Genomic DNA, 10,099 nt, shown 5'->3' on the forward strand with positions numbered 1-10,099 from the left:
TGTCTAGGATTATGAAATCAGCAGGGATGTAAAGGCCTTTAACCTTCACTAACACGTCCTCTACCAATCCATAAGCATGTTTTATTGACTTGTCTGCCATCTCTAATGAGATTCTTGCAGCTTGTACCTCAAAGATCCCCAGTTTCTCCATTACAGAGAGTGGCATAAGATTTATACCTGACTCTAGGTCACACAGAGCCTTCTCAAAGGTCATGGTGCCTATGGTATAGGGTATTAAGAATTTACCAGGATCTTGTTTCTTTTGAGGAAAAGTTTGCTGAACCCATGTATTTAGTTTACTAATGAGCAAGGGAGGTTCATCTTCCCAAGTCTCATTACCAAACAACTTGGCATTCAGCTTCATGATGGCTCCTAGATATTGAGCAACTTGCTCTTCAGTTACATCTTCATCCTCTTTAGAGGAAGAATAGTTCTCAGAGCTCATGAATGGCAGAAGAAAGTTTAATGGAATCTCTATGGTCTCTATATGAGCCTCAGATTCCTTTAGGTTCTCAATAGGAAACTCCTTTCTGTCTGGAAGACGTCCCATGAGGTCTTCTTCATTGGGATTCACGTCCTTCTCCTCCTTTGTGCATTCGGCCATATTGATTATATCAATGACCTTGCACTCTCTTTTTGGATTCTCTTCTGTATTGCTTGGGAGAGTACTAGGAGGAGTTTCAGTGATTTTCTTACTCAACTAACCCACTTGTGCCTCCAAGTTTCTAATGGAGGACCTTGTTTCATTCATGAAACTTAAAGTGGTCTTAGATAGATCAGAGACTATGTTTGCTAAGCTAGAGGGGCTTTGCTCAGAATTCTCTGTCTGTTGCTGAGAAGATGATGGAAAAGGCTTGCTATTGCTAAACATGTTTCTTCCACCATTGTTATTATTGAAGCCTTGCTTCTGTGGGTCCTTCCATGAAAAATTCGGATGATTTCTCCATGAAGGGTTATAGGTGTTGTCAAAGGCTTCACCCATGTAATTTACCTCTGCTATTACAGGGTTCTCAGGATCATAAGCTTCTTTTTCAAAAGATGCCTCTTTAGTACTGTTGGATGCATTTTGCCATCCATTCAGACTCTGAGAAATCATATTGACTTGTTGAGTCAACATTTTGTTCTGAGCCAATATGGCATTCAGAGTATCAATTTCAAGAACTCCCCTCTTCTGAGGCGTCCCATTACTCACAGGATTTCTCTCAGAGGTGTACATGAATTGGTTATTTGCAACCATGTCAATGTGTTCTTGAGCTTCTGTAGGCATTTTCTTTATGTGAATGGATCCACCTACAGAATGGTCCAGTGACATCTTAGAGAACTCAGATAAACCATCATAGAATATATCCAAAATGGTCCACTCTGAAAGCATGTCAGAAGGACACTTTTTGGTCAATTGCTTGTATCTTTCCCAAGCTTCATAGAGGGATTCACCATCTTTTTGCTTGAAGGTCTGAACATCCACTCTAAGCTTGCTCAGCTTTTGAGGAGGAAAAAATTTGGCCAAGAAGGCCGTGACCAGCTTATCCCAAGATTCCAGGCTATCTTTAGGTTGTGAGTCCAACCAAGTTCTAGCTCTGTCTCTTACAGCAAAAGGGAAAAGCATGAGCTTGTAGACTTCAAGATCTACTCCTTTAGTCTTAACAGTATCACAAATTTGCAAGAATCCAGTGGCAGGGATTGAGATGCTTCTTCCATAAAAGTTGGAAGTAGGTGTAGTATAATAACCAAGCATCCTCCTTGCGCCTCCACCATTATTATTGGGTTCGGCCATGTCTTATTTTTCGAGATTCTTTGTAAGGTTTTCTCTGAATTGTTGTGCTTTAGCTTCTCTTAGCTTCTTCTTCAGGGTCCTTTCAGGTTCAGGATCTGCTTCAACAAGAATGTCCTTGTCCTTGCTCCTGCTTATATGAAAAAGAAGAGAACAGAAAAGGAAGAGGAATCCTCTATGTCACAGTATAGAGATTCTTTTATGTGAGTAGAAGAAGAAAAGAATAGAAGAAGAATAAGAAAAATTTGAACATAGAGGAGAAGAGAGGGTTCGAATTTTTAGATGAAGAGAAGAGTTAGTAAATAAATAAATAAATAGAAAGAGATGATAGAGAAGAGTTTTCGAAAATTAAGAGATGAAATAAAATTAAAATTAAAATTTGAAGCAATTAGTTAATTAAAAGAATTTTGAAAAAGAGGGAGGTGGTTTTGAAAAAGATATGAAACAAACAAAAAATCAATTAGTTAGTTGAAAAAGATTTGAAAATCAATTTTGAAAAGATAAGGAGTTAGAAAAGATTTTTGAAATTGATTTTGAAAAAAAAGATATGATTGAGATTTGTTTTGAAAAAGATTTGAAAAGGAAATTAAAAAGATTTAATTTTAAAAATTAAAATTGATTACTTGACTAACAAGAAACTAAAAGATATGATTCTAAAATTTAAAGATTGAACCTTTCTTAACAAGAAAGTAACAAACTTCAAATTTTTGAATCAATCACATTAATTGTCAGTAAAGTTGTCGAAAATTATGAAATAAAATTAAGAAAAAGATTTTGAAAATCAATTTTTAAAATTTTCGAAAAATAATAAGAAAAATGAAAAATATTTGATTTTTGAAAAAGATTTTGAAAAGATAGGATTTTTAAAATTGAAATTTTGACTTGACTAACAAGAAACAACTTTTTCTAAAAATTTTTGACTAAGTCAACCCAAAGATTTCAAAATTTATGAGAGAAATAAGGGAAAGATATTTTTTATTTTTGAATTTAATGTGGAAAGAGAAAAACAACAAAATGACTCAAGACATAAAAATTATGAATCAAAACAACTAATGCATGCAAGAACACTATGAATGTAAGATGAACACCAAAAACACTTTGAAGATCAAGATGAACATCAAGACTTATTTTTGAAAAATTTTCAAGAAAAGAAAAACATGCAAGACACCAAACTTAGAAATTTTTCATGCTTAGACTCTAAGAATTCAAAAATGCATATGAAAAACAACAAAAGACACAAAACAAGAAAATATAAAGATCAAACCAGAAGACTTACCAAGAACAACTTGAAGATCATGAAGAACACCATGCATGAGTTTTCGAAAAAATGCATAAATTTTAAAAACATGCAATTGACACTAAACTTAAAAATTGACTCTAGACTCAAACAAGAAACACAAAATATTTTTAGTTTTTTATGATTTTATTAATTTTTTTGGTTTTTTTTTTGAAAATAATTTCTTAAAAAAACGAAAACAAAGAAATTTTTTCTGAAAAATTTTTTAAAACTTTTTGGAAAATAAAATAAGAAGAAAATTACCTAATCTGAGCAACAAGATGAACCGTCAGTTGTCCAAACTCAAACAATCCCCGGCAACGTCGCCAAAAACTTGGTGCACGGAATTGTGATCATCAACAATGGCGCCAAAGACTTGGGGCTCTCAAACGTGAATCACACTTTGTCACAACTTCGCACAACTAACCAGCAAGTGCACTGGGTCGTCCAAGTAATACCTTACGTGAGTAAGGGTCGATCCTACGGAGATTGTTGGTATGAAGCAAGCTATGGTCATCTTGTAAATCTCAGTTAGGCAGATTCAAATGGTTATAATGGTTTTCGAATATAAAGATAAATAAAGCATAAAATAGAGAGAGAGATACTTATGTAATTCATTGGTGGGAATTTCAGATAAGCGCTTGAAGATACTGTGTTCCTTCTGAATCTCTGTTTTACTACTGCTTTCATCCAATCATTCTTACTCCGTTCCATGGCAAGTAGTATGTTCGGGTTTCACCGGCGTCAATGGCTACCTCCCGTCCTCTCAGTGAAAATGGTCCAAATGCTCTGTCACAGCACGGCTAATCATCTGTCGGTTCTCGATCATGTCGGAATAGAATCCATTGATCCTTTTGCGTCTGTCACTACACCCAACACTCACGAGTTTGAAGCTCGTCACAGTCATCCCATCTCAGTTCCTACTCAGAATACCACAAACAAGGTTTAGACTTTCCGGATCTTAGGAATTGCCGCCAATAATTCTAGCTTATACCACGAAGACTCTGATCTCATGGAATAGGAGGCTCGATTGTAAGGCGAGGCAACCATACGTCGTGGACCAGGAATCCAAGAGATACACACTCTAGCTCTCGCTTGTAGAACGGAAGTGGTTGTCAGGCACACGTTCATAAGGACGGATGATGATGAGTGTCACCGATCATCACATCCATCAGGTTGAAGTATGAGTGATATCTTAGAACAAGAATAAGCTTGAATTGAATACTCGAGGTACAGCAAAGCTCCACACCTTAATCTATGGTGTGTAGAAACTCCACTGTTGAAAATACATAAGTGATAATGGTTTAGGCATGGCCGAATGGCCAGCCCCCAAACGTGATCAAAGGAATAATCAAAAGACTAATTCAAAGATTAATTTCCCGATGAAAATACAATAGTAAAAAGTCCTATTTATACTAGACTAGTTACTAGGGTTTACATAAATAAGTCTTAGTGCAGAAATCCACTTCCGGGGCCCACTTTGGTGTGTGCTTGGGCTGAGGTTGAGCTTTACACGTGCAGAGGCTTCTCTTTGGGTTAAACTCCAAGTTGTAACGTGTTTTTGGCGTTTAACTCTGGTTTGTGACGTGTTTCTGGCGTTTTACTCCAGAATGCAGCATGGAAATGGCGTTGAACGCCAGTTTGCGTCGTCTAAACTCGAATAAAGTATGAACTATTATATATTGATGGAAAGCCCTGGAAAACCCTAAACGCAATTGAGAGCGCGCCATTTGGATTTCTGTAGCTCCAGAAAATTTATTTCGAGTGCAGGGAGGTCAGAATCCAACAGCATCTGTAGTCCTTTTTCAGCCTCCTATCAGATTTTTGCTCAGGTCCCTCAATTTTAGTCAGAAAGTACCTGAAATCACAAAAAAACACAGAAACTCTTAGTAAAGTCAAGAAATTTGAATTTTGCATAAAAACTCATAAAAACATCCCTAAAAGTAGCTAGATCCTACTGAAAACTACCTAAAAATAATGCCAAAAAGCGTATAAATTATCTTCTCATCACGCGTGCGTGTGGACCACGCGTGCACGTGGGTCACGCTTGTGCATCATTTGGAAGTTATTCTTGTCATGCGTACGCGTCAGTCACGCGTACGCGTTGCTTGTGCTTTGAGCTAGGCATGCGTTCGCGTCATCCATGCGTACGCGTCGCTTGGGTTCTGCGCAAGTCACGCGTCCGCATCGTCCATGTGTGCGCATCACTGCCATTTTTGTCAAAACTTTATTTTCATGTGTTCTTTCCACTTTTGTATGTTTTCTTCCTGTTCTCTAAGCCATTCCTGCCTTATAAAGCCTGAAAATACTCAACACACGGATCACGGCGTTGAATGGTAATAAAGGATAATTAAAATTAATAATTTTATGGTCTAGGAAATATATTTTCACATATATTAAGGAATAAGGAAAGAATTGTAAAACCATACAATTTATATGAATAAGTGAGCAAAGACTTTATAGAAACCACTCAATTGAGCATAATATAAATCATAAAATAGTGGTTTATCAGGCTGGCAGTACTCAGGAAGCTTCTTCTGAAGTAGACGCTTATGATCCTGATCAACCCACCATGGAGGAGGTGAATTACATGGGAGAACCCTATGGAAACACCTGCAATCCTTCATGGAGGAATCATCCTAACCTTTCATGGAAGGATCAACAGAAACCTTAGCAAGGCTTCAATAATAATCAAAGTGGAAGGAACCAGAATAGGCTCAACAAGAGACCACTATTCCTATCTTCTCAGGAACATATGAAAACCCCTAAGTAGAGCCTTTCTGACTTAATCACTCTGGTTTTCAGCCTCTTAGAGACCACTCATAGTTTCATAACTGAAACAAAGTCCTCCATTAGAAATTTAGAGGTACAGATTAGTCAACTAAGCAAAAGGATCCCTGAGACTCCTCCTAACACTCTTCTAAGTAACACTGAGGTGAACCCAAGAGAAGAGTGCAAGGCCATCACCACAGAGGTTGAGTTCGAATCTGGAGAGAATGGTAAGGCATTGAAAGCCAGTGCGAAAGATCTCACTGGGTGTTCAACGCCCATCGTTGCAGCAAGCCTGGAGTTGAACGCCAGTGAGGAAGCCCTCACTGGCGTTCAACGCCCATCCTGGCAGCAGAGCTGACGTTCAGGGAACACTGGCTGGGCATTCAACGCCTAAACAAGTAGGAATTCTGGCACTGAACGCCAATAAGGAAGCCCTCACTGGGCGTTCAACGCACAACCAGACAGGGAAGCTGGCGTTGAACGCTAGCCAGGATAACCTTGCTGGGCGTTCAACACTAAAAATGGTAAGGGAACTGGCGTTTAACGCCAGTAAGGGTATACAGCATGGGCGTTCAATTCCCAAAGAGCCATCAGAGCTACTGTTGAACGTCAGTAAGGGCACACCCTTTGAGTGTTCACTACCCACTCAAGAAATCCCTATCCAAGAACTAAAGAAAGCCAAGGCTCATACAGAGACCATAGAGGTTTCTTTGCATGCACTTTTGCAGTGCATGAGTTATGATGAACACTCATCCTCTGATAAGGATGAAGGCACTAGGGAAGAGCAAGTTGCTTGGTACCTAGGAGCTCTTACAAAGCTGAATGCCAAGTTATTTGGTACAAAGCCTTTGGAGGAAGAACCTCCATTGCTTTCCAAAGAACTCAATGCTTTGGTTCAGCAGAAGCTACCTCAAAAGCTTCCAGATCCTGGATGCTTCCTGATTACTTGCACCATAGGCACCATGACCTTTGAGAAGGCTCTGTGTGACCTAGTATCAAGCATAAATCTCATGGCACTCTCTGTAATGGAGAAGCTAGGAGGTAAAAGCTGCAAATATCTCACTTGAGATGGCAGACAAGTCAATAAAGAAGCTATATGGCCTAGTAGAGGATGTCTTGGTAAAGGTGGAAGACCACTACATCCCTGCAAACTTTATAGTCTTGGATACCGGAGAAGATGAGGATGAATCCATCATCCTTGGAAGACCTTTCCTAACAACTGCCAATGCTATCATTGATGTAGCTAAGGGAGAATTGATTCTACAACTAAGGTAGAATCACATCTTGTTCAAGATGCCTCATCCCGTCTCTCCCTCTGAGATAACTGTGAAACACCTAGTTTTTGACCATCTCTTTCTGTGCAGAGCATTACAAAGCCCCCAAAAATTAATTCTAAGTTTGGTGTTGGACAGCCCTTAACAAGCTCTAAGAACAAAGGTACTAGGAAGAAAGTACCGAAAGGCTGGAGGGACAAGAAAGTCCCAACTGAAGGCCTCTCACTGGGCATGAAAGTTGTCTTCACCAAGAAACCAGTCATACCACATACAGTGAGTCGTGTTCTGTCTTTAGAGCATGTGGAGCTCATTCATGAGAGGATAGGAAGAAAGTTCACTGTAAGGGGCGAAATTCTGAGCCTATACTGACCTCTGTAAGGAGCTAATCGTCAAGCTAATGACGTTAAAGAAGCACTTGTTGGGAGGCAACCCAACCCTAATTAAATATTTTTATTGCTTTTAATTTTGTTTTTTCTTTAAGTTATTTTTTAGGTCCAAGATCATGTGAAGCAGTCAGAACAGAGACAGAAAAATTCAGCAGTGAGAACAGAACACTCTGGATGGAGTGTTACTGGCATTAAACGCCAGCCAGGGAGCACTGGTTGGGCGTTCAACGCCTCAATGGGCAGCATAGCTGGTGTTGAACGCGAGTCAGGGAGCAAACCCTGGGCGTTCAAACGCCAGTGCAGAAGAAAGGAAATTTGAATTTTCTAGCCTTTCAGGACCAGTGGGTCCCATAGCATCTTTACCTACCTCACTTCTTCCTTCTTTCTTTCACACATCCCCATACACACTTCCCTATAAACCCTAGCCTAATCACATCTATATCACTTTTCCAAAACTATCATAACTCCCACCAACCCCCACCCACTTCAAAATCAAATCTCCCTCCCATTTACCCACCCATGGCCAAACCCAACCCTACCTTCTCCTATAAATACCCCTCTTCAAAACCCCTTATACACACACCTCTCACACACCACAAAACCCCCATTTGGCCGAGCCTTTTCTCTCCCTCTATCTTCCTTTATTTTTTTCTTCTCCTACTCTATTCTTCTATTTTCTTTATTTTTGCTCGAGGACGAGCAAAGCTTTTAAGTTTGGTATGAAAAAAGCGTTGCTTTTTGCTTTCCATTACCACTTATGGCACCCAAAGTTGGAGAGTCCTCTAGAAAGAGGAAAGAAAAGGTGGTAGCCGCCACCTCTGAATCTTAGGAGATGGAGAGATTCATCACCAAAGCCCACCAAGACCACTTCTATAAAGTAGTGGCAGAAAAGAAGGTGATCCTTGAGGTCCCTTTCAAGCTTAAGAAGAATGAGTATCCAAAAATCCGAAGAGAGATTCGGAGAAGAGGTTGGAAAGTCCTAACCAATTCCATTTAAAATGTTGGGATTTTAATGGTACAAGAGTTCTATGCTAATGCATGGGTTACTAAAAACCATGACACTAGTGTGAACCCAAATCCAAAGAATTGGAGCACTATGGTCCAAGGAAGAATCTTAGATTTTTGCCCAGAAAGTGAGGTTGGCGTTCAACTTGCCTCTAATGCAAGGAGACCCTCATCCTTACACTAGAAGAGTCAACTTTGATCAAAGACTGGATCAAGTACTCTTAGATATTTGCGTGAAAGGAGCACAGTGGAAAAGGGATTACCAAGGCAAGCCCCTTTAACTAAGAAGGCTTGACCTCAAGCCCATAGCTAGAGGATGGTTGGAATTCATCCAACGTTCCATTATCCCCTCTAGTAACCGGTCAGAAGTGACTATTGAAAGGGCCATCATGATCCATTGCATAATGATTGGGAGTGAAGTGGAAGTAAATGAGGTGATCCCTTAAGAATTGTACAAGATAGCTGAGAAGCCTTCCACCAATGCAAGGTTGGCATTCCCACACCTCATCTATCATCTATGCAATTCAGCTAGAATTGTCATAGAGGGAGATATCTCCATTGGGGAGGACAAGCCCATCACTAAGAAGAAGATGGAGCAAACTGAAGAGCACAAGAGCCTGTGCAGCCGCCTTATCATGAGATCCTTGAGATGCCTCAAGGGATGTATTTTCCTCCTCAAAGCTATTGGGATCAATGGCATACTTCCATGGGAGAATTGAGCTCTAACATGGACCAATTGAGGATGGAGCATCAAGAGCATTCCACCATCCTTAATGAAATAAGGGAAGACCAAAGATCCACTAGAGAAGATCAAAGGGCTATAAGGAAAGAACAACAAAGGCAAAGGAGTGACATTGAAGAGATCAAGCATCACATTGGATCCTCAAGGAGGAGTACTAGCCACCATCATTAAAGGTGGATTCGTTCTCTTTATCTCCTTTTCTTTTGTATTTTTCTGTTTTATATTTTGTTGTATTTTTCTGTTCTCTTGTTCTTGTCGCATGATCATTCGCATTTATGCCTTAAGGCTATAAAATGTTCCATATATCTCTCACCTTGCTTAAAAGAAGATTTTATTTGAAAAGAATTGAAAGATACATGAATTTCAAGTTTATTAGAAAAATAGTTCAATTATCTTGATGTGGTGGCATTGCTTTTGTTTTCTGAATGTATGAATAAACAGTGCGTATTTGAAGTTGTAATTGTAGAATGTTGGCTCTTAAAGTAATGATAAAAAAGGAAAAGTATTATTGGTAATCTAAAAAATCCAAAAATTGATTCTTGAAGCAAGAAAAGGTAGCAAAAAGAAAAAGAAAAAGCATGTTGCAAAAGAAAAAAAATAATATATGCATGCGAAAAAATAAATAAATCGAAAAAAAAAACAGAAAAAGTAAATAGCTTTTTAAACCAAAAGGCAAGAGCAAAAGGCCAATAACCCTTTAAACCAAAAGGCAAGGGTCAAAGGATCCACGGCTTTGAGCATCAATGGTTAGGAGGACCTACAAGGAATAAAATCCTAGCCTAAGCGGCTCAACAAAGCTGTCCCTACACTACAAAAAAATAGGGTTAAAATGGCGTTTATTTTTGGTAATTACGGCGGTTAGAACCGCCATTA

General features: G+C 39.1%; 1 non-coding gene across 1 annotated transcript; it reads left to right on the forward strand.

Annotated features, from left to right (window-relative positions):
* Window positions 1-1,366: 1,366 nt before the first annotated feature.
* LOC130942957 (small nucleolar RNA R71) lies at window positions 1,367-1,474 on the forward strand. Its single transcript, XR_009071500.1, has one exon. It is a non-coding gene; the product is annotated as a small nucleolar RNA R71 (small nucleolar RNA).
* The last annotated feature ends 8,625 nt before the right edge of the window (window positions 1,475-10,099 follow it).

Source organism: Arachis stenosperma, chromosome 7 (genome assembly GCF_014773155.1).
Source record: "Arachis stenosperma cultivar V10309 chromosome 7, arast.V10309.gnm1.PFL2, whole genome shotgun sequence".
NCBI classification, from domain to species: domain Eukaryota; kingdom Viridiplantae; phylum Streptophyta; class Magnoliopsida; order Fabales; family Fabaceae; genus Arachis; species Arachis stenosperma.